This window comes from Acanthaster planci, linkage group LG19, assembly GCF_054643075.1.
Source record: "Acanthaster planci isolate LZ-2023a linkage group LG19, COTS_SCS, whole genome shotgun sequence".
NCBI classification, from domain to species: Eukaryota; Metazoa; Echinodermata; class Asteroidea; order Valvatida; family Acanthasteridae; genus Acanthaster; species Acanthaster planci.
Window position 1 is genome coordinate 7,463,375 of NC_141795.1, and position 22,981 is coordinate 7,486,355.

The 22,981-nt window shown below is 44.4% G+C and overlaps 1 protein-coding gene and 1 long non-coding RNA gene across 5 annotated transcripts in view; one reads left to right on the top strand and one right to left on the bottom strand.

The window, feature by feature from the left end:
• The window catches only part of ndnf (neuron derived neurotrophic factor), a 54,173-nt gene that overhangs the window by 25,449 nt on the left and 5,743 nt on the right, over positions 1-22,981 (bottom strand). Inside the window, exon 1 of one of the 3 annotated variants that reach the window (XM_022231722.2) lies at positions 9,181-9,498. The exons of the other annotated variants lie outside the window; for them this stretch is intronic. The gene's annotated coding sequence lies outside the window, so the exon portion shown is untranslated. Of the gene's footprint in view, positions 1-9,180; positions 9,499-22,981 lie in introns of those variants that run through there. 3 annotated transcript variants of the gene reach the window in all.
• On the top strand, positions 113-4,678 carry LOC147795994 (uncharacterized). 2 transcript variants are annotated; one of them, XR_015423373.1, is made up of 4 exons: positions 113-282; positions 1,547-1,824; positions 3,302-3,508; positions 3,978-4,678. It is a non-coding gene; the product is annotated as an uncharacterized LOC147795994 (long non-coding RNA). The 2 variants fall into 2 exon arrangements; XR_015423372.1 differs by having other exon boundaries at positions 116-1,824.

The following is a 22,981-nucleotide window of genomic DNA, read 5'->3' on the forward strand; positions in this document are numbered from 1 at the left end:
TCGACTGGGTTCACAGGGCGCATGCGCAGCAGGGGAGCTCTGATTAGCAACCGTAGAGCGGGGTTAGTGGTTGCCATGGAGCTGGGCTACAGCATGACGTCATGATGGAACTCAGTGTCGTCATTTTGTAAAAGGGCTGGATGTCGACAAGGGAAGTCAGAAACAAATGGGACACTATAGTATTCAGCATTCAACTCTGCGGTTTAGGAACATCGTTATGCATTCCCTTCCGAAATCGATGTCAAGTAGAGTTCACATTTCCTTTTTTTGTTTCCGATTTTTGTGAGTAGCAGCACTGCCAACCAATTTCAAGTATCACAGTGATTAATTTCAGGTCATAATGGAACACTAAATACCCTGAGATGTAATTCACGATGAAAAAAAAGTCAAGAACAGAACTGAAAAGAGAGTGTTACCGCTAAACGATTTGAGACCGTATTGCCATGTTCTTCATTTAGGAACTTTGCGTTTCTGTACTAATCTCGAGTCAAAGGATGATAAATCCTTTGCACGTGCCCAAAGTTGCAGTAATTTGACCAGGTAACTAGCCGGTTGCAGCAACCTCCTAGAGCTGTACATGTAGAAATTCATGGAAGCAGGCGAGACGAAATAAATCCCGTAGGCCTGCAGGAAACAGTTGGTAGATCGATCAAGAACTTTTGAGAGCTCACGGGCAAAGAAAGATGCGCCTTGTGGCATTCTCATTAGAGAGAAGGATGGGTTTTGTCGCTAGGGAAGAATGGATCAATGTGACAAGCGAGCAGGGAAGGTCGACGAAGACAAGATAAGTCCAACTGCCCGTTCCCTGAGGCATTTTGTCGTTATTTCTACTTGTTCCCAATCGTATAGTGACAATGACTGTGCAATTACCTTCGGAAGACATTGAAGCAAGCACCTGGCCACGGTGCTTTGGTTGCGACATGCGGGATATCAATACTTGGGCAAAACATGGGTGGTCCCTATACCGACTGGTGGGATTATTTTATTGTCAAATTGAAGCCTGCACTTACACCGGGTGCAGCAAGTATGGGTTCAACATGGCGGGCTGTTGCACAGGTTGGCTCTGTCCTCGTGTAGCGTATATAACCACGGCTGGTTGCCATAACAAATGACATATCGCGCATGGTAGTCTCATCAGCAGTGTGTGTTTTGAATTATCCGGGCAACTTAAAAAAGGGGTGAGCTGTAGTATAGGCTTGAAAGAGTAATCATCTGCAACAATAGCTTTGACATTGGAAAAGAAAGTGCGCCCTCAACGGTGTATAATAGCCATTCTGGTGCTTCATGATGCCAAAGCAACAAAAAAATAAAAATAAAAAAATGCGCCCCTTCCACACCAAAGCCAGTCTAAGTAGTAATAAAATGATGATTGGTAATAATCCTCTCCCCAATGTAGGCTAGATATTCATCCTTCAGATTGACCAAAGAAAAAACATTTTGTGGGGTGCTTACATGAAATTTAAAATGTGCATTGTTCAAGTATCTATGAAATGTACTGTATCATTTTCCAGATAACTGCTTTTATTTTTCGGCCTAATTTTGATAGGTAAAAAAACCAGGCAAATCCGGAACAAGTTTAGAGAAAAATTCAACCTGGTTGGGGAGGGTGACTTGCTTCACTTTGTTTGGCTGTCAGCCGGGGCGGCCCCAGCCATATATCCCGCCGCCGGAAGCTGTAAAGACAGCTTCGTTCGCTCGCCACACAGTGCCCACCGACTTCGGGCGAGTCACCTCTCTACGAGCGTCGCGCAGGTGCCAAGAATGACACCTCGGAATGCCATGGCAACGGTCCGAATAGCGGACCTCGCGGCGGGGTGAGCACAGGTCAGAGACGTTCGTCTGCATCTGAGATTAATACCATCGCGATCGCCGTGTGACAAAAAGACGGATATTAGGCTCTTCATTTGCGTCATATTTGACTTTTTGTCTCGCTTTATGTCCACACATTATTGATGCCGAACCTTTTAAGGAATGCTTGAGGCCAAAAGAATTTCGGTAAACAAATCCACAAGTCTCTGTCTGCCTTTTACGAAACAAACAGGTCTTTCAAATAGTCGACTTTTGAAATAATTTTAGTAGAATTTGAGCTCCATGGATGATTCAGCTTTCGTTTTAAGGTCAGTTATCGTGAAATATCAAGGCAGACAAATTTGAGACAGTTTATACTGTAAAATATGTTGTATACTGTCGAACGAAAAATGGGTGTGAAAATACTTCAAGACCTCATCCATTGAGTATTATGGCCAAAGTTTGAGAGGAATTTATCGGAGTTGAAGTAGTTATGAGCAACTCCGGTGGGCCAAAGAGGGGGACCGTGTTGAGCAACAATAATATCGTCAATTTGTTAAAGTAACTGTGGGTCTGATAAAAAAGCTGGCTTTTCCTGGCCAGGATTTTCAGACTGGCAGCGTAGGTCAGGAATTCGAGACTGAGCTTACGGGAAACCGGCTCCGCGGTAGAAAGTGCAATCGCGGGTTGATCAGCGAAGAAACGTGAACAGCTTCGACTTCATTTTCCTCAACTCGTTTAAGATTAATGGGGGCATGTTTATCTGTAAGAATCACCTTGAAGGCTTGAGTTTTCAACTAACCGTGGGCTTTCGGTTGTTATATAAGTGTTCGTATCCGAGCCACGGTGCTCAGACATCTCTTTTGATTCAATCTGAAAAGACATTTAGTGCACGTGAACTTTGAGGGTTTTTCTCGGGGATACAATTTCTTCTGCAAAATCAGGTTGGCGGTGTGCAGTGGCTTCAAGGTTAATTCTGCCTTTCCGACTTTGCCCTCAAATCTGGCGAAAAACAGGAAAATAGTTACTCCTTCCATCGAGTGAGTTTGACTGGGGCAAGAAAGTGCAAGCGGCGTTGCTTTCAGAAATTGCCAATGTTATCGTGAATGTTTACCAGAAAGGAAAAAAGCAATTAGGTAAATAATCGATTCTAGGTGGAATCACAGCATGGCCAGGTGCAAAAAAGAAAAGCGATTTGAGGGTTGGATGATTTATTACAGGTTAGCTTGCAATGCGTTTTGCAAAGGATAAGGGTGAGAAAGACCAGCATTCTCGCAAGGCCGCCCTCAATAGTTACTTCTGAAAGCACATTTTCGAACATCAAATTAACAAAATGGTGATTTACGTGAATCATTTCGCCGTACAATCGCAGATTTTTGGGAAACCTTGTTTTCAAACTCAAACTGACAAATCTCTGCTTTAGTTCAAGCATGATTCAACCCAGCAGCGAATTGTGAACATTTTACATGTCTATGTACATGTAATCCCATCACGTGTTGTTCGTGCTTCACAGACGTTGGTATATCGCAATGATGAACTCGTTATTCGCCCCGGGCGGGACCAAGAGAAGGCGCAGTTTTCCTAGCAGCGGAGGCTCCTTTGGGGGGACATGTAATTCGCTGGTTCTCAAACGACTATGAAATGCAAACTGAACATTCCCCACCAACATGACTCTTTTCAACCGATGAGGGGGGTGCTCCTGCTGAAAGCAGTTAAAGAGGTATGTTATAAAGTACAAGTAAAGAGTCCGTTTTCGTATTATGTGGTTTGACTTAAGCTTCATATGTAAGTAACGATTGAAACACTACCCTATCAAACATTTTTTGTTCAAAAACATGCTGTGGATTTGCTTGCTTATGCTTATTTAACAAGCTACTAGTCAGTGAAAACTGATGGAGTTTACTTCTTCATCGCCTTATACAATCCAATAGATACTGACAGTCCCCGTGCGTGTGCCCTGACCAAAACCAAAAGGGCTTGTAAAACAGGTATAGCAAATTATGTACACGTACTTGTTTTTACCAATGAACCATAATGTCTGACCCTGACGCTGACAGAATTTCTTAAAATAAATAGATTATTGGCGTAGCGAACAGGCGCGCCACGATGACGGGTCTTATATCATCCTGCTTCGAGTTCACCAAATTACGGTTGGAAAGCAGTTACAATGATTATGCTATTTCGAGCAGGTGGCGAGTGACGGTGCAGTTCCATAGTGTTTGAAGTAGCCACGGATGCGGAAAGAGCAAGGCATGTGTTCAAGGCTATGTGTACAGTACAGACGTCAACGCCTGAGAGAGTTTGGAGACTTTCCACGTGCGTTTTGCGACACCGGGCCGCTCGCACATTTAATATCGCTGGTGCACTGCAGCGAAGTCAAGTTCAGCGAACCCAGATCTTTACACAAATGGCTTAAACAGAAGAAGCTGTGAAATCCACTACAGGGAAACCCTCTGTCCTTCCGAACTGCATTGGGGTCCATTAATAACTACGCTGCAAGAGCACTGCATTTCACTGTACGGTGTTTCATAGGGCGAGATGTGTTAAATGAAAGTGGTGTAAATTTAACACTGCAACAGAAGAAGTGTATTCCAACATACTGACTTGGCAGAGCTTTATCGGCGTGTCCCTGTTCATATAAACACCTAAACACAAGGTTTTCATATTGGTAATTTTTATCAGTTCAAAGACGAACGCATCTGAAAACTTATGCTCATTATGGAAAATATTAAAACAGAGTCTTCAAATCTCTTTAATCCCTTGAAGTTTACAGAAAAGAGTCGCAAGATTCTTAATCATACTCAATCTTAAGTTCCGACACTATCGTAAGAAAATATACAGGACTTAAGCAAATGACACAAACATTAATGGTACAGGGTTCCATTTTATGGCGTAGCGAAATAAACTCGAGTTTTGAGATACTGACGTTGATAAACAGTGAATGATAAGCAAAGAGCTGGACTAAAACTTAATGGCTTGAGCCCTGGACATCACCCCCTTGCCTTCGGCCCCCACTAAGCCGGAATTTCTGGTTAGGATGCAGTCTCAAAGAACAATTTCCGATCCCCATTTCCGTACCCTCGCTGACGTACCCCCCTTGTCCCACAGAAAGGTTCCTATGAACGGGCACGCGGTGTGCCGTACACTTGTTGCGTTATCTAGATTCAGCAGTGCATCATCCCACGGTGATTCATGTAATTAAGACACTTTATCTCTAAACGAAACAGATGCGTTCTGTTTTTTGCAGTTCTTTGCACTTTTTGGATGGACAGAGGTTATACGCACTCTACGTATGAGACGTCAACTTTTGCTAACTGGAAGACGGTCGCGTACATGCACAACTTATGCTTCAGAATAGAAAAGGGCCCCTAACCTTCGCACGGTTCCACTGAGTGCGCGCCCCCAGCACACGAGGCTTGAAGGCCATGTTTCGTCGTAATCATACGGCATATTATAACACATCGTACAGCAGAGTAAAAACAATCTAGTTTTTCTATATGGACAGATTTCAGTGTAATTTATTTCTCGAGGAAATTTGGGGTTCAAAGATGTGGAGGACAAAATCAGAAACTATATCTGTGACTGAAACCTAGCCTATCCGCCTCGAGCGGAAGCACTCCGTCATTGGTCGGAAAGAGCCATGTTGATTGGGAGTGTTCATTTATTGGTAGCGATGCGGCCGTGACGCATGCATATCCTAGTCGTTCGTGAACCAGCGAGGTTCAGTTCCTACCAAAGGAGTCTCCGTTGCTAAGAAAATAGCGCCCTCTATTGGTACACCTCGAGCCCCATTCGCTGTGCGACGTAGTAGTGGCACGTGTAGTAAAATTAGCAAGCGTCACATGATACACTTTCGGCCAATCAAGATACAGAATCTGTGGGTGAGGTGTTATAAGTTCGAGTACCGAAGTGACACGCACAATTAGTGTGTAAAAGGCATTAGCGCGAGAACCAGCGCGTGAACCAACGCGCGCGTACTCCATTCGTTTGCACTGCACTTTCTGGTTCACAGTGACGTCACACTTCGGTACTCTATAAAGGTTTTTACGTGACGTTATATGACGGGCAAAGGCATTTCAGGAAGCGTCTGTTGAGGCGTGTGCATTTTTGAATCTGGGTATTTCTATTGGCAGTTTCATGTACGCCAGAATGTTTCGAAACTTCGAAGGCGCGCGCGTCTGCGCACATCTGTGTAAATTGAATGCTGAAGTGACCGTCAAAAGTCATGTGACTGAAACCTCTATAGCCTGGATTCTCCAAATTCAGTCACACATTCGTGTGTCGATTTTCATGTCAACAAGCCCAGAGTGTACAGAAAGCCTCGATTTTTTATTGTCAGGATGCAGGAAAGAGACTCGGCCCCCAGTGCCAAGTTTGTCTTTTACCCTCGAGCTCATTTAAGAAGCCTGCCTCAAAGTGACTGAATGAATCACGGTGTGTAGCGAGAGGCTCGTTCCGTGGTCCCGATGGCCCAGCAGGATTTGGGTGGGATTAACAAATCATTTCGGCGCTTGCACTTGGCGTGCAGGGTGTGATGAGCCACAACGCGGGCTAGAAAGAACAAGTCTGAAAGTTCCCAGGAGCACGCCAGGGCACAAAAGTGATCAAGCTTCCACTCCCAATTCATCAACGTGCATTTCACATTCCTGTGAAACGCCACGTCCAAACTTCATTGTGCAGTCACGGATTGTCGGGTGTAACTGTAACTTTCAACTCGAGCTGACTTCAACAGCTCTCGCCAAATTCAAAGCTTTATGTTACCTAACATTTTCGTCCAGCGCGGCTACTTCAAATTCATTCCCAGAATGAGAACAGCATCTTTCTGGCAATGCATAAGTGTTGATCCTTGTTTGCTCGGACCTTTAATTTGCAATCGGCCGGCGTGTCTTTTTTGAGTGATGTACCCCCGCATGGCCCATGTCACTGTACTCCGGGTGGGGCATCGTGTCTTTGCCTCTGGCATCCAAAACTGTGTGAAATTGCTCGGCTCATTTCGCGCAGGAGGGGGTGGCGAATATTAAAGGCCCTCCTGTGCTGTGTTCGTCACGTTCTCCCTGTCCCCTAAGCGAGCGTGTGTGGGATTTACCGGGGGGGGGGAGTACGAGAGGCTGCGCGCGGTGGGACCGTCGGCTTGGCCCGTCACTCATCGGACAGGCGGTGTGTCATCATGCATCACACAAGGAAAAGACCACTTTGGACGTGACGACCCATGCGCAATTTGGCGGCTAGACGTTTGGTACAATAAGTGCCCGATATTCTGCAGTGGTACGGTAGCAATTTCAACAGCTGCTTCAGTGAAGCCTTCACACGGTTTTATCCGGAATGCACAGCCCCTGTATGATTTGAAGTTTCAATCGACGTGTTTTTATAGCAATAATTGGCACAGAAATATGCCATTTCTATTTAAAAGACATTTTTTGCAGTGAAGAGACTCACTGGCGGTTTTTTTTTCTTGCACGCCATCGACGAACGGGGGAACTTATGACCTGACTGGTCCGAAGTTCTGCCAAAGGGGGTCACCGCACAATAGAAAGGGGTCGTCAGGTCGTTAGCGGGCCTTGTGAGTCAGAATCTTTGAGACACAACGCTCATATACCGCCACATCAAAGCTTTACCGGCGTCCTTTTCATTTCGTCATAGTTTTTTATTGGTAAGTTGAAACATACCGACGCTCTTCCTAAACTGTTCAGTATGAACACAGTACTGATTGAACAATATACCAGACTAGTTTCAGCATGCACGCCCACACTGCATTCATTACACGATTTTAACCCATTCATTTCCCAGGTTTCTGAACAATTTATGCCCCTTACCCTCTTCAAGATTTTCAAAAATACAGCAGCAAGAACACAAGTATGGAGCGCCTTAACTCGCTAAAAATTAGATGTAAAATGTTGACGAGCATGATTTTTTCAGTAGTTTAAGCCGGGAACACCATACTACGAGCAAGCCGAAGCCACATCAAGACTATAATATGACAGTGATGCAAGCTTCACAAGCGTAACAGCAGCGCCCTAAACTATATAATGAAGCCTGAAGGCCTATAGCTTCGCACACTTTTTGTCTACGAATCAATCACTCATGTCCACACTGAGCCTGAACCCGAGGTGACCCAATCGAGAGACAGAGAGGAAAGAACTACGCAGGGGGGAGGGAAAGAGAAAAAAACCGATGGAGAACATGGAAGTGTGCCATCGGACCCAGGACTTCCCTCGCAGGTGCGGGAAGCATTCATCCTCAGCACTAGATCCGAGACTCAACGTTCAAGGGCTCTTGACGGGGTCACCCTGTACTTTTTCTCCCCACTGACGTTAGACTTGTCCCAAGTTCACGCATCTCGAAAACGTCAACCAACCGGGACTCGTCTACAGTGTGAAACCTTTGCGCCATTTTGCAACTCCGTGGGCAACAACCGATGCAGTCTTATACGTATGTCACAGCAGTCGCAATTTCTCATTGCGAACAACTGCTGCGTGGACGTGTTGATCATGTCATTTTGTGATATGCCGCAGACAAGGAAACCAGTCTATGTCAAATCTGGTGATGTGTTGACATTAACCGTGGCCGCAAGTCCCTTAATCCTTAACACTTGGCTTCATACTCAAACACGTTCGTACACTGTACGCGAGTTTTGGAGCGTGGAAAAAACTTCATAGCCGAGAACGAGGTTGACGTCATTTCCTCTTTTTCACGTTCCATCTGAATTAAATACTTCTGGGACCATTATTCGCAGAGATGAGCCTAAACTGTCTTGCTACAATCAAACGAAGTCGGCCATTTCTCTAATAAAAGCGGAGCACACAGTATAGAAACCAATACAACCTGCACGGACAGTCGCTTACTAGCGACCTCAGTCGCTCACTAGTGACCACACCTACACCAAATTGCTTGAAACGCTTAACGGCTTGAAATGAAAACTAGACTGCATGCCCGGCACTACCCTGAAAAAATGATTTTTAAAAAAACGGTATGTGTATTAACGTTTGCTTCTGAACAAAGCTTTGCATGATACTTGGGAGGAAAGACTGGCATCTAAGTCACATAATTACCGAGTATGCAGTATTATTCGGACAAGCCAGACGGTGACCAGTCTGATAATGCAAAACTAGAAGATTAGTGAAACAAACAAATCATCATATTTTCATCCTTATGGGTAAAAATTGGGGCAGTTAAATGCTCGGCAGTCTGCGTCCACCACCCACTGACCAATCATCGAAGCATTTCAAACATTTTGAATACCTTCCAATGATTTCCCAAAGGCGATTATCACTGACCAAAATTAGTTTGAGGCTCTGTTTAGGGAAGTCATTTTGAACTTAGAAAAAGAATATTGGTTGTGGTTTCACATATAGTGAGCGTGTAGACTATGGTAAGTTAATTAGGAGAACTTACAGAGCAACCATCTTTCCTGAAAATCTGACATGGCTCCGGTTGGTCGTTGAGAAGTCACAGAGATCCATAGGCCCAAATTGAATCCAGTGGCTCCACGCTCAAAGTCGGTGAAATTACGACGCGGGCTTCCACTTCAGGAGCGTGACTAAAAGCCGACTTAATCACTGTAATGCCTCTCATCGGTGCAGTTCGGTCCAGCGAAAAATCCAGCGAGTCGAGCGAGAAGAACGAGGTGCACACTCTTCGGCCTGCCGCGGAGGGGTCGTGTCCTTTAGGGGCAGGTCTGCGCAGGGACAGTTGACAGGGGTACTCGCGAGGTGACTGCATCCGCGCGATCAACGTACAAGTAGCGACACTGAGGGGTACAGGAGAGCCGGCTGTTCCTCGTCAGGACCTTTAACTGCCTCTCCGTCCGGGCAAAAGCAAAGGTGATCGGAAGCTAGACTCAGACACAGCATTTCGTTGTGCCGACTGAGGGGCACCCGGTTGGTTCCAAGACAGAGGCGGGTGGGGAGAGGGTAGTTAACCTGATCTCGTAAGCCGGATGAGTAGGTCCCCTTCAGTGGCATTAACTAATTACTCCACACTGGGTGCAGGAACATGGATAAGCTATATCGACCGAGGCCTCCACCGTAGGCAGGCACAACGCGGTGACACCGTTAGGAGGAATGCAAAACAAATTCGAGGGACAAGCCTGTGAACAGATCCCAATAATGCAAGGACATGTATTTTGTAATTAAGTGCTGTTCAGCCGACTAAGCCGTTAAAAAGGGGGTAAACACGGCAACCGCAATGTTGAACCACAATTCCAAATCTTCTTCAAAAGGCAGCACGCCATACCACTTAGAAGTAGCTATCTGTTGTTATCTGCACACACGTGAATGACAATTAAGAATTACATTTAACCGTAATCAACTTCTTGTTCGTCTAAATTAACCGCAAATGGAGCGGACTTTATTGTTTAAAGAGGGCACCTTGAAAAGAAAACGCGGAGTTTGAAATTTGCAAATGACTTTCAATTCAAGCAGTATGCAGTAAATGATGATGAGATCACATTTCGCTTTTACCCCTGCTCATCAAGCCAATAAAGCTGTTACAATCTACAGATATGGAGCACTTGTGGCAAGGAGGGCTGCTTAAGGACACAACATGCCCTCTAGAAGAACTGTAACCTGCTATCCAGTAAATTAATTACAAGCAAATTAATGGCCCATGATCAACTTCACGAGCAGAGGAAGCCTTCCCCAAAACAGGATGGAAAGGACACTCGCCAGCTTAGAACAAAAGGTCACTGAACTACAGCCCCTATACAGAAAAGGAAAACAACAGGATAAATCACCCCTCACACAGAAAGAGAAATGCACATCGTTCAGTTCGAACCAAGGCAGATGCACCCGGGTCAGTCAACTTCCCGCGAGACACGAAAAACAAGTCAGGTCCAATCAAGTGAACGGTTCAATAAATGGCCCCTCCGTCGAGAGAGACAGAAAGAGAGAGAGAGAGGGGGGAATTCTTGGAGCAGACGACAGCTTCATTAGCCCAGATTTTTTTCTGGTCTGTCTTCGTTCTGTCTCCTTTTTGGCGGGAAAAAGGAAGCACGTAGGACGCCAAGGGGCATTATCATGTTCTCGATGCTGATGAGTTCATTAGAGCCGTGATGGAGACACGCTCTCGTTGACTTGCACATCAGTGCTGTGTCGGAGAGATTGTTCCCGCAGAATGTTCACGGGGGAATTATGTCGATGCTATGCGCTCTTGCTTTTTTTTTGCAATTTTCCTTCACAAATTCTATATTGCAGTAGAGCAAATTTCACTTCGAGTGTCTTTAAAATGTGGTCTCCTTCGAGGGGAAAATGGCATATCAAGATTGATAACATTATGTGTAGAAAAGTAGAGGAAAATTCTAATTTTGAAAGAATCAACAACAACCGGAATAAGATGGAGGAGTTGACTTGAAATCCAGGCCTCAAAAATTCCAAGGAATGAGAGCCAAGGACAGTGCCAGGATTAAAGATGAACTATTTAAAAGTACACGTTTTCTTGACTTTGGTGCTTACTTAAAAACCAGTAGTATTTGACGAAAGAATCTACCACACGGTGTTACTGAACAGTGCCGTTTTTCAGCGCTCCGAGGTGGATACCCTGTTGCGACCGATGTGCGTGTGCACGGCAACCGAAGTCGGTAACTCGATTTAGACTAATTCCTCGCCACTACATAAACACACATCCTACTTCTTTCTACCAGCTCCATTCCCTTATGGATCCTTTTCAGAAGTACAAAAAGTGTCCTACTGCCGATTGTCTTTACACTAGCCCAGCCATCCTGGTCACTCGTGGGGGCCGGAACCCTCCATGCCCCGGAGGACATTCGGTTGGAACCGCCAGCCAAGAGGTCCTGGCTGACTCATGCCCTGTCCTTAGTCTAAACGCCGTTCAACACGCACATCCTGCTTGCAAGCATGAGGGAGACCCCAACGGGGCCAACCGAACACAAAAAGTGCCTCTTCCCATCTGCCGATACTTCATTCCGCTAGGATGATAGGCAGCGAATCAGAAAGAAAAGTACAAGGACCTCTAACTTCAAGCGCAAACTATGTTACTTTTGTGTCAGTTCCAATTTGTACAGCTTGGTCAAGGCCAATTATTATTAAGTTCTCAATTCATCATGGAGTTTCCTCCATTATCTTATCAAGCACAAACTAGGACGGTTGTCTTTAATTTTTAACAGAACGAAAAAATTAAATGCTTAAACAGACGCAAAGGTTATCCTTACTCTTGCGTGTAAAGATCTCAATCAAAATCAAAGCAACGAGACAAAGGCTGTGCAAAACAGCAATTTTTATTTTAAAAGAACTGTGTTTCGTTTACCATGTACATGCAAGAAATGAGACCGAGGGGTACCCCCCCAACATGTCCAATCCCTATACACATTCCAGACTATTGTTACTTAACACCCCCCCAAGATGTCTGAAAGGAATTCCCCCGACTCCTGCGAGACAACGACCAACACAAAGCAGGGGGGTTCTCTCCGTCTCATACCTTGCTGCATATGTATATATAACCAGATGATGGGATCTAATGCTGTTCAAATTGATCAAACGTCAGTTATTAACTTCTTTGTATAGTGTCCCTGAAGAAACTTGGCAAGATGGTTACCCCTAGTAAACGCCTTGGATAACACAGTGGGGCACCTTCTGAACAAACCAATCCGCATAGAGAGACAACGCAATAAAACAGGGCCTTGGTGTGTCCTTACCAGGTGGGATTCGAACCAAGGCAGAACAGGGAGAAATCGAGCGGAGAAACAAAACCCACAATACCAATGACCGACGGGATCCGTAAGGTGCACGTGCACCGTGCGTCATTTCCGTTGTCCTTTCAGTGATGTCACAAAACATGGCCTGAAGGCGTGTGACAAGACTAGATGCGAATGTGTGCTTGGATGACTGGCCAAGTATACAGATAAATTGCGGCCAAGAAGCTCTCGGTGGTACGGTAGAGCATGGAGAAGGACACAGGTTGTGCATGGCGGCCATTTTTTCCGGTAATACATACAAGAGCTTTGTTCCACAGGGATACACACGAGTAGACCTTTTGTGCTGTCAACCCGTGACAGAAGAAGTTGCCGTAAAGATGGCCACCACGCACAACCTCTATTGCTTTTATCTTGAGTCCAATACATCGACGAAAAGGTGAAGACACAATTGTCCTTGACTGTTGGGTGATTCAATTTTCGTAGCACACCGTGTTTGGAGTCTGTAATCGAATTGCAATCATTGCTACGAAAAGTTTATTGCGGCTCCATGATAAACTGGATAGAGAAGCCATCGAAATTCACAGAGTGTCACTCGCATTTTGCCCGATATGGAAAGTAAGAAATTGCTTAGTTTGTGATGGAAGTCACCCTCGACCCATCCAAAGTGAGTAATTTACAAATTAACATGCGACCTTCGCAGACGTACCTCCATCAACACCCAATCATGTCCATCATCATCGAACCAACTCAATTTTTTTTCTGTGTCATATTATAGTTAGTCACCCCAATACATTGTTCTTTTCATGTTACCATAGATACGAAGATCACGTATAGGCTGAAGTAAGAATTTTACGGAAGCTCTTTCTAAACTCGAAAAAAAGAAAAATCCTCTTTCGGACTCTCAAGACGGGGATCAATCAACCGTTCTGATGAGAAATCGTGGACACCAACTGGAATTTTAGCAGTTTCAACTTCCACCAGTGCTGTATTTCAAAAGACATTTCTCTCACTAACGATTCCATTGCATTATGATAAGTGTAACACTAAATCAACGTTCTTGGCAATGAAAATCACAAGAATTGATATACCAAGAAGACCAATTGAGGAAGGAATTTCGGATTGGTGCGGGAAGGATATTACAGAAATCATTAATCGAAGTAAAGTGAATTTGGAATCTACGGAACATATCTGCTGATCCTGCACATCAACAATGATTGAAACGTGTAAATCCAGTGGTAATTCAAAAACCTTATGTACATCCCTGTGGCATAATCCTAACTCGTAGTTGTGACATTGGCGAATAAATTGGTTACAATTAAGACATGGTTTCCAACGTGCCCAGTGCGACTAATGTGGTGGGATCCCGCGCTTATCTCAATGAAACCCACCATCATGTCGTCAGGCCTCATTACGGGAAGTTATTCATCAGGATAGCGGGGCCAAAATCTTTGAGCTATAAGCCTCACTCAAAAGAAACCATCGAGAGGCCGGTTCTTTCTGTTGAGTGGAAACTGGTGTAGTTTGTGTGGCGTAGAAAGTAGTACTAATGCGCGGTAAGTCTTCATAGGTGGCATGCACCGATGCGGCCGCGCGACTAAGCTTTTCAAAGCCAGCAATGGCGCGGCCTTAAATTAGTGTCAACAAGAGAAAGTCGAGGTTGGGCTGCACAAAAGTGAGCCGTTGAAAAGTGGGCCTCAAGCCGCGGATTACACGACCGACCGCACACCCTTCGTTCCTTCGGGGTGTGAGTGGGGCGGGGGGGAGGGGTGAGCTGTCCAATTTGCCCGGCATAAGATCCGATTGTTGATACCTGTATATATAAAAAAATGTGGAGAGGTGGGGGCATTCGGACATGTCGTGGGGCTTGTTCCCGATCGATAGCATCCTCCGTTTCCACACAAAGCGGTACATGGTCGGTGCGGGATTTGAATGCGCGGCACAATGGCGCACTTTGGCCCAGCGGAACAAACAACCTCTCCAGCCCCGTGTTTTGAGGGGGAGTGTCGCCCCCCGGTTTGTAATGACTTATCGATCTGGCAGCCCCACGAATTGTTACCGTGTTTGTCATGGTTTGGCTAACGGTGGGGAAATATTGTACCGCAGTGGGTAAACAGACTTTTACACGTAAATGTAGATTAGTTGCCGATTAGCGCTAATTCGCTGGTAATCCCTATAGGGCTATAGAAGTGGCTTTGGGCAGAGTTAAAATGGCCGCACAAGTGGCGCAACACTGAAGTCTTTACATTGTAATTACAAAGATCTCTCTGGGTTTAAAGTGTAGCTGTAACGATTTTTTTCTTAGACAACATTTTCCTGCAACTTTGTCTTCTTCTTCAATGTATGAAAACTCTTTCACCGTTCCTATTTGTTTAAATGTATTAAACTGCCTTCCTGGATAACCGAGGGCACTCTTGCTATGAAGTCATCCCAGGAGGACATAGTTCCATGCATAGGTTTTCTGTTCAAATTGTGAACCCAGAATTAAATTACTGAAAAAACCTTCGAAAAAGGGACTGATGCCTGCCTATTGCTATGCACATGACAAACGATGAATCGGCAAAGATAAAATTTAGTCCAGCAAAATCTACCAAAAATGCAGGACCTTTTTTGTGTACAAACCAATGTAACACTGACGCTGTCTAACTGGGATGACATCATTCAGGCAGTGAATACCTTTTGAATTTGTGAATCCAAAATTGAAAATGAGGTGCATTTTGAAGGTATGTACTAAAACAAATTGATTGGAGCTACCCTTTGAAACAAAGGCTTACAAGTTTATCGGAAACACGGTAAAAACCAGCAGACTCCATTGGATCTTTTGATACACATTTGCAATGGAAACATTACAGAAAGGGCTCTTCTCTGTTCATGCCAAGATGCGAATTCTGAATGTTGATTGCGTCATTCTGAGAAAATAGAGAAAACGGGATGGACCTTCGTCCTGTGTTCGCTGTGCATAAACCCTGTGCATACCAAATAATGCATGCAGCCATTGTTTGGCACACACAAGAGTTTCCCTTAGAGGTGCTCTTTAAAATCCATACCAAATGTCATACCAAAGGACGTGTACAGACAGCTACAATAACTACGCCACAATGTCTTCTTGGCGATCATCAACCTGTCGAAGCTGTCGCTAAAAGTTTGTCTAATGTTATCCAAATATTGATATGAAATGAAGCAGTAAACCCAATATGGACGATAATGCACGACAACGAAAAGGCACAATTACACACAACGTCAACAGACGAACACAGAATACCATTTTGGTGTGCAACATAATATCTGATATCCATCTCCTGTTGATATCGACAAGCTATAAGGACATCTATTACATCTGTCAGACAGAAAATAAGAACAATGTGAATTTTCCACTGCCAGTGCCATGTTTACTTTACAGGCCTGTCTTGTTTTTATTCTGCATAATAGCAAATAACGAATTCCACTTGAAATGTTTGATATTTGTGCGTTGCAGAAATCACAAGAAGGGAAGACCATCACTAACGCCATGGCGTTACGAAGAGACGGCCCATTCTTACCGATGTTTCATCACAAAACCCCATTCAGTAGCGATTCCGGACACGTTAAATATCAACATTCGCCATCAGAGTCTGCGTCCCCGTTTTTGAAAACAAGAAGAAAAAAGTGACGTAACAAAAAGTCCAACACGATGAAAATTACGGTTTATACTTCACAGAAACAACATGAGCTGTTTCCAGCAAACTTTACCGCCAAAACATGACGTGAATGTTGTGACTGCACAGACAAAACATTGCCACCTGCTGAGCATGTTGCCAACATTATGTCTTGTCTATAATTTACGCAGTTCCTTTATTTTCTGTGCACAACTTGTACCAACTGCACTTGCTTCGGACCCGCTTAACGATCGAACTAATTGAAACATGAGCTTGATCTGTCTGTACAAAATAACTATTTGGGGTGGAAATAAAGAATAATCAATGTACAATACTGTATTCGTTACTGAGCGACACATTCTAAAATAATATTGTACAGAATCATTAACAGGTTTTCAATCGAATGTCTGCATTATTTTGATAATAATTTCGTCACATTCCGTTTTTGGTATACATAAAAATATCTCTTTAAAAACATGATTGGATCATGCATATTTTAATTTCTTTTTTGGGTATGAAGTAATCTTCAGAGGCCGGTGGAATGCCATCCCGACTGATACGTCAAGGTGGAATAAATCGATTAGACACCTATAGAAGATGCAGAAAGGCCACGGACCAATGGCTCACTAATGGCTCCATCACGAATAACTTTGGCAGAGGGGTATAGTCTCTGACAATACCACAACAGAAATCCGCCGAATAATGGCATGTCTAGGGGAGGGCATTTCTTGGGCCAATGTTCGGCGTTCCGTTTATCGATATTCCGGAGTTCCCCGGACAATGAAACGGTCAGCCTATATGGCTTGTCGCACAATAGAAAAAATGTGCCCCGCCGGATTTACACCGGTCTTTTTTTTTCGGGGGAAACAATGCCCGGGTGAAGCCTGGATCATGTGTTGAATCCACAAACATTCCATGTACTTCGGCGGTCACATTCCTCAGGCCGACACTCTTCCGGAAACATGAGGGAACCACGTGCTCCCTCCTCCACTTGAGGCCCTAGCTCCGCCCACCAGGGTCCCGACCCTCGATTAAACTGGGCCCACCTTAAGCTCAGTAGCGACCTTCCCCTCCATTTCTGACGTCACGTGGCACCGCAAAAGCGTCAACATCCCTCCCACCTATGTACCGCGGACATTATTCTCACAAAGGATTAACGGAAATCGTCCAGGACAACAATACGGGCGATTCACAATAGTGTACCTCCAAGAGTTTGCATAGAGTTGACCAATCACAGCGCACGAAATCTGTCGACCCAATGTGCGTTCGGAAAGGGTCGACAGATTTTGCGCTCTGTGATTGGTCAAAGCGTTGCAAACTCTTAGAGGCGCTCTATTGTGAAACGACCGTATTCATTTATTACGATTTTATTCTGACCCGCCTACTTTTGCCTTTTTCGTTGCCATCTTTTTCAATTCCGTATCAAGATAAAGAACACTTTTCATGTAGGTAAAGCGGTTTTGATCGGTTATGTTTGAACCCAGGCGGAATAAAAAAAAAGATAACATGTAGGCCCTACATGTATTAACAAAATGGGCAAGTGGACATAACAAAGAACAACCCTCAAGAGAACACCACGAATTATAAATAATGGCAAACTTACAGTTTCTTCAAAAAGAATCAATTCATACTGGGAACACAATAAACTGGTATCTCCACTTCCAAACGACATTATAAGGCCCCCGTGAGGCTCGTCCGGCCACTTGTAACCGAGTTACCTTGGACGAGCAGGAGAGTTCGAGGGCATTTGCCGCTAATTGGCGCGCGCGGTCTCATCACCATGGCCACTTCGACCAGGCACTTTTGGGTTCCCCATTCCCAAGACGGCAGAGCGACGAAGATATCACAGTAATTAAAGGCTTCCAAAGGCGGCAGCCGTAAAGGCTTGAGCAGCGCACCGAGGTACACGGATAGCGTGCCTTTCCCGTACAATGCAACTAACAGCGACTTCGTAGGCGCCACTCGTCCTTAAACTGACAAATCTGATATAGAGGCATTCCTTGGGCAAGTGCACTGGTCCCATACTTGGCCTGTTATTGTATTTATTGGCTGGTTTGTTATCCAGGCTTTAGTTTTCTCCTTTCTTGTTCCAGAAAGCATTACAACACTCTTGTTTAGCACCAGTGGCTCGCAAAGGAATCTGTGATACGAGCATATCTCGTCGAAATATCATCTACCGAAACGAAGCGACATTTTGTTGGTAACAAATAAATTTCAACACACAAAAAAAAAAATATTTGGACCCCTTGATGTCGGTCTATCGTAGAGCAAAATTTGTAGCTTCCTAATATCAGAAGTGCATGCATCTTCTGAAGATAATCAAGCACTAGACGACGCTTGTTATTCAGTCTTTGGGGTGTGTGATCCGACAGCGCGTCTTCGATTCCGTGCAGTCACAACATTCAGCACCCGTAACCAGGCGCGACTCGTTAGTTGTTTAATTCAACACGCAAAGCGCGGGAAATGGGCTGACGCTTTTCGAAGGGGGATAGATTATCACCGGAAGAGACTTCTAGCATCTGGCTTGGATGTGGAAATGAGGAAAGCCTGACATTCTGTCGCAACAACAGGCGAGAAAATCTTCTTTACAGAACGACAGAATTTAAAGCTGGCCCACGCACGGGTTCATGTTCCTACTAGAATTAAACTGCTGTCCACTACATGAAGAAAGTATTCCTTAGTGTCTTCAACCAGAGGATTTGCCCAGATGATTACCAGTCTGCTTTTCAACACATCACTCATTAAAATAAGGTAACTTTCTATTGACCGTAAACACGAATTGTACCACAGATGACAATAACTTTAAGTAAAAGGTATTTTAGAAAATAACTACATTCAAAACTCTACACGCTACTATTTGTTTTAAGGGAAAGCATTTTTGTCTTCCTCGCAGATTTAGAAAGTGCAACCGCTCCCTCACGCAGAGGAAAGTTCAACTAAGTGCATGGCACGCTTCAATATTGCAGGCGAAAAAGGGGCAAAGGAGGCATACGGAATTGGGGTATGATTGGGTCAAGCAACTGTGTTATGACCCGACGCGTTGCAATTTGTATGAAGATTCTCGGTTTGGGGAACTCTTGGTATGCTGGCCTCTTGGTGTGTTTCGAGCGCGCTGCAGTTGCCACCCGGTTGACAGAAAAGTCTTTGCCAACCACAAGGCAGAAAGAGTGAGCTATATGGCCCGCAGGCCAAACATTTTCCCGCCTTTTAATCGCGTCATCGTCTGTGAGGTTTTGTTGTCGACATTGGTTCGGTTCTCCCGTTCCATCATCATTTTGTATACTTCGTGATACCCAACATCTCCAAACTTGAGAAGAAAGAGCAAACTTTGTTGCAGGCATATAACTATCGGGACACCGCTACCGTATTTCTTGACCACTGAAAGATAAAATACCGTACATAGTTTTAAAAGGATGGTATTACATTCAATTCTTAAGTAACAGAGGGATTATTGCACAAACATCTGTCAACAATCTTACCCTTTCGCGTCTTTAAGAACGATGCAGTCACTGGTTACAAGCGATGCTTGTACTTTTTTCAAAGCTGGTTGCCAAGTCAAGTGCACTTTTCTGATCTTCCCGTTGATGAACTTTTTTCCCGCTCTAACAAACAGGAGGATTTAGGCCCCTGAATCAGAAAACTCCTTAGGGGATAGAAATCGTCAGTGCTCCAAATTTAGTACACTAGTCCTGTAGGAGTGGTACAGACCATGCGATTCCTGCTAATAAAAAGGGGTTTTCTTTTCTTTTTGAAGCGAATTGCAAAATTGATGGATCTGAACACGTGCACTTTACTCAAACCAAACTTGAAGACTTGTTTTCTACTTAAAAGTTAATCTTGGTACCAGATAACTAGAATTTCGGTTGCTGGGGCTTTAAACTTAAATTGTACGTAGGGTACTGCAATAACACTAGACAAAGTCAAAACGGTGAATTATCTCACATTTGCTGGCATGGACGTAAATCCTGGGGGTGGAATATCCCCCCCCCCCACATTTTGACCGGGCGATTGGCTATTGACTCATCCCCCGCACCCTTTTTTCTTGTTGAAAACATGAATGTGGATTATGAAGTATTTTTGAACTTCCTAACAACCATTCAATAGCACTCAAAGGGAGAACAGTCAAACGAGCAATAAAATGCCACTCTGATATTAGATGCTACGGGAATGTAATACATATTACCGATGTACATGTACATCTATATCATGAATATCGCCCTCTATATAGTGTCATAATGGCGTCCGCACCCCCTCCCCGCTTTTCAAATTTCCATGGCCGAGCAAGTCATCCCCCCGCACAATTCCCATCCGACTTCCACCACTGTTTGTAGGTAAGGTTACACGAATGAGGCACAATTACTTCTTCTAATTTTAGTGCATTCGTACCATACGACAGACGCTAATTCAATTTTCTTTTAAATGTCAGTTCGTTTTAGTGCGACTTCATGTTACACGTTCGCAAATTTATCTCGGATCATTACATGGGCATTAATGACCTTCCGAGACAGAAGACATTGAAATGGTTAAGTTGCACTCGACAAGGTAGGATCAGATCAGAGCAAAGATTAAAGCAATGATGAAAGCAACGTGAAGTACATGAACTATGACCACAGCGCCGAACTCACCCCCAAATGACCATGATAAACGCCATACAACCAAGTTCCAATAAATATATAAATGCATGTACTCCGCAATACCACTGCTACAGGACCCTAGTTTGGGCCCGACCCCGAGCCGGGGACAGGACTTGTCTGTGGGACACCGCGCCCAGACAACACAGCAATTGCCCTAATGTAATTAAGGGTCGTAATACTCTTTCATTGGTCTGCCGTTCAAGTCGTTGATTAGGACAGCAGATGCCGGGTAACGACACAGGGAAATAATCGATGACTTCCTGGCCAAGATTAAGTGACAATAACTCCTGAGGACAAGACAATGAAACGTGGTGCCAACTGTACACGTATTCAACTTCTTCCATCCAGCCATTAAAAAAGAAAAAGGTTATTTAAAAAGGTCTTTTTAAAGTCATTGTCACACCAATAAAACTGATGAGGGTAAAACAATTCAGTTATGCCTCGTGTGCATATCTGTAAAAAGTTTTGGCTTTTTTCCGGCCTACTAATTAGGTCCGTGGATGGCTTAAAAAGATTACAAGCATCAGAACACACCAGCGTTTCCAAGTTTCAAGTTCGAGGCATGGCTGTGAGTGACATCACAAGTCAAGGCCCACTCCACGACCGGCTATGGACTTCGAAGTCGCCGAGTAACAACCAGGATGCGGAGTTAACCTTGGCAAGTGGCCAAGTCTTTTCCTCCAAGTTGAACCCGAGTCGTCGTTATGAGCGAACTCCTAAATCCCGTGTATTCATGGACCCAAGTTCTTCCACTTTGTCCCAACCGAACATCTTATTTTGCAGTCTATGAGGGGCGAACTTCTACAAAGCGAACTGGTGAAGGAGCAAGGATACCTCGGGCCACCTGAAAATGTTCACATAATGCAGTGACCAAATTGCACTGACTAAAACGCATTGACTACAGTCACGTGTCTCAGATTTAAGTGACCAAGATGTCTTCTATCAGGACTGAGAAACGATGCCTGTTAGCGTGTGTAAATTAAAACTGGAGAGTCAACGGCCTTTCCAAAGTATTTTGTCCTTTCAATGTTGGGGAGTTTAATTTCCCGCCAGCGAGCGTCCTTGGCCGTATTGCTTGAAGTCGATTATCATCTTTACTGCCCCTGCATGGGCCCACTTTTTTTACCCCTCGATTCCTCCAGTCATCTTCTTGGATAAATTACCGGAATGATTCTACCAGGTCTGGACTGAGCTCATAAATCAACCGAGGTAAAGGCTAAAGTTTTGAAGGCCTGCTCATACTATCAAGTGTCTCCATAATCATGCGTCTCTACCACGTGTCTGCCTTTACAGCTGCGACGGACCGGATTTGTCGGCCAAAAAGGGCAAGTGTTAAAGAACTGTTAGAAACGCCTATCCTGAATTCGTGAAAATCTGCCAAGTCTTGAAGTTCCAAGAACGAGCTTAAATATTAAGCGCAGCAAATCGGTGTCCTTGACTTGGACCCGTCAGTGGTCGCATGAGCCGTACCGAAACCACAACCTTAGGGCCTATGTTGAGTCGCATATCTGTTGCTCGAGTCTTAAAAACATTTTTTCCCTGATAACTGAGACAAAAAAGAGGTCGGAAATGTTACTGTTGGCTATGAAACACCGGTAAGGCCGGCCGTCCTTGAAGATCTAGACAGGCCAGGCCTTACAACCAACTTGAAAAGGCAAATCATGATAGAACACACAAAACATTACAGCGACGTTGTTAAGATACAAACACAGAACTTCACTGTAATGGGGGGGCAAGCATACTTGATCTCGCAGGTTTTCTCCTGGTACTCCGGTTTCTTCCCGCTTCTAAGACTGGGCCTTCTTCCAAACTGTACAATGTGATGCTGATTAATAAAGGTTATGAATAAACGTATTATTGGTGCAAATAGCCCGAGTAGCTGAAAGTGCCATCAAAGCAACAACACTGAATCAGTTATACACAAGTACCAACAAGATCTCTGCCAATACAGATTCCTTATTAAGGTATTTACATGTTGCAACGAACCAATATTTCCAGGGTGAAACATTTAATAACACTCTACCAGTTGAGTTAAAGTTGAACTCTGTGCTACTGATCAAATCAAAGTGGCCAAGGTTAGACTGCATGTTGAAATCGAACAGAAGTGCATGACAAAGCGAGCTGTATGTATCGATGCGTGGTCTGAAGCACAGCCGCCGTTCCCCATTCCATATGATTGCTGTTGGTCTGTCGCGCATCAGTTTTCATGACGTTGCTGAGCACTTCTCGTTTTATGCACGCACGACAAAACGCAACGAGCACGCGTCTATCGACAGACG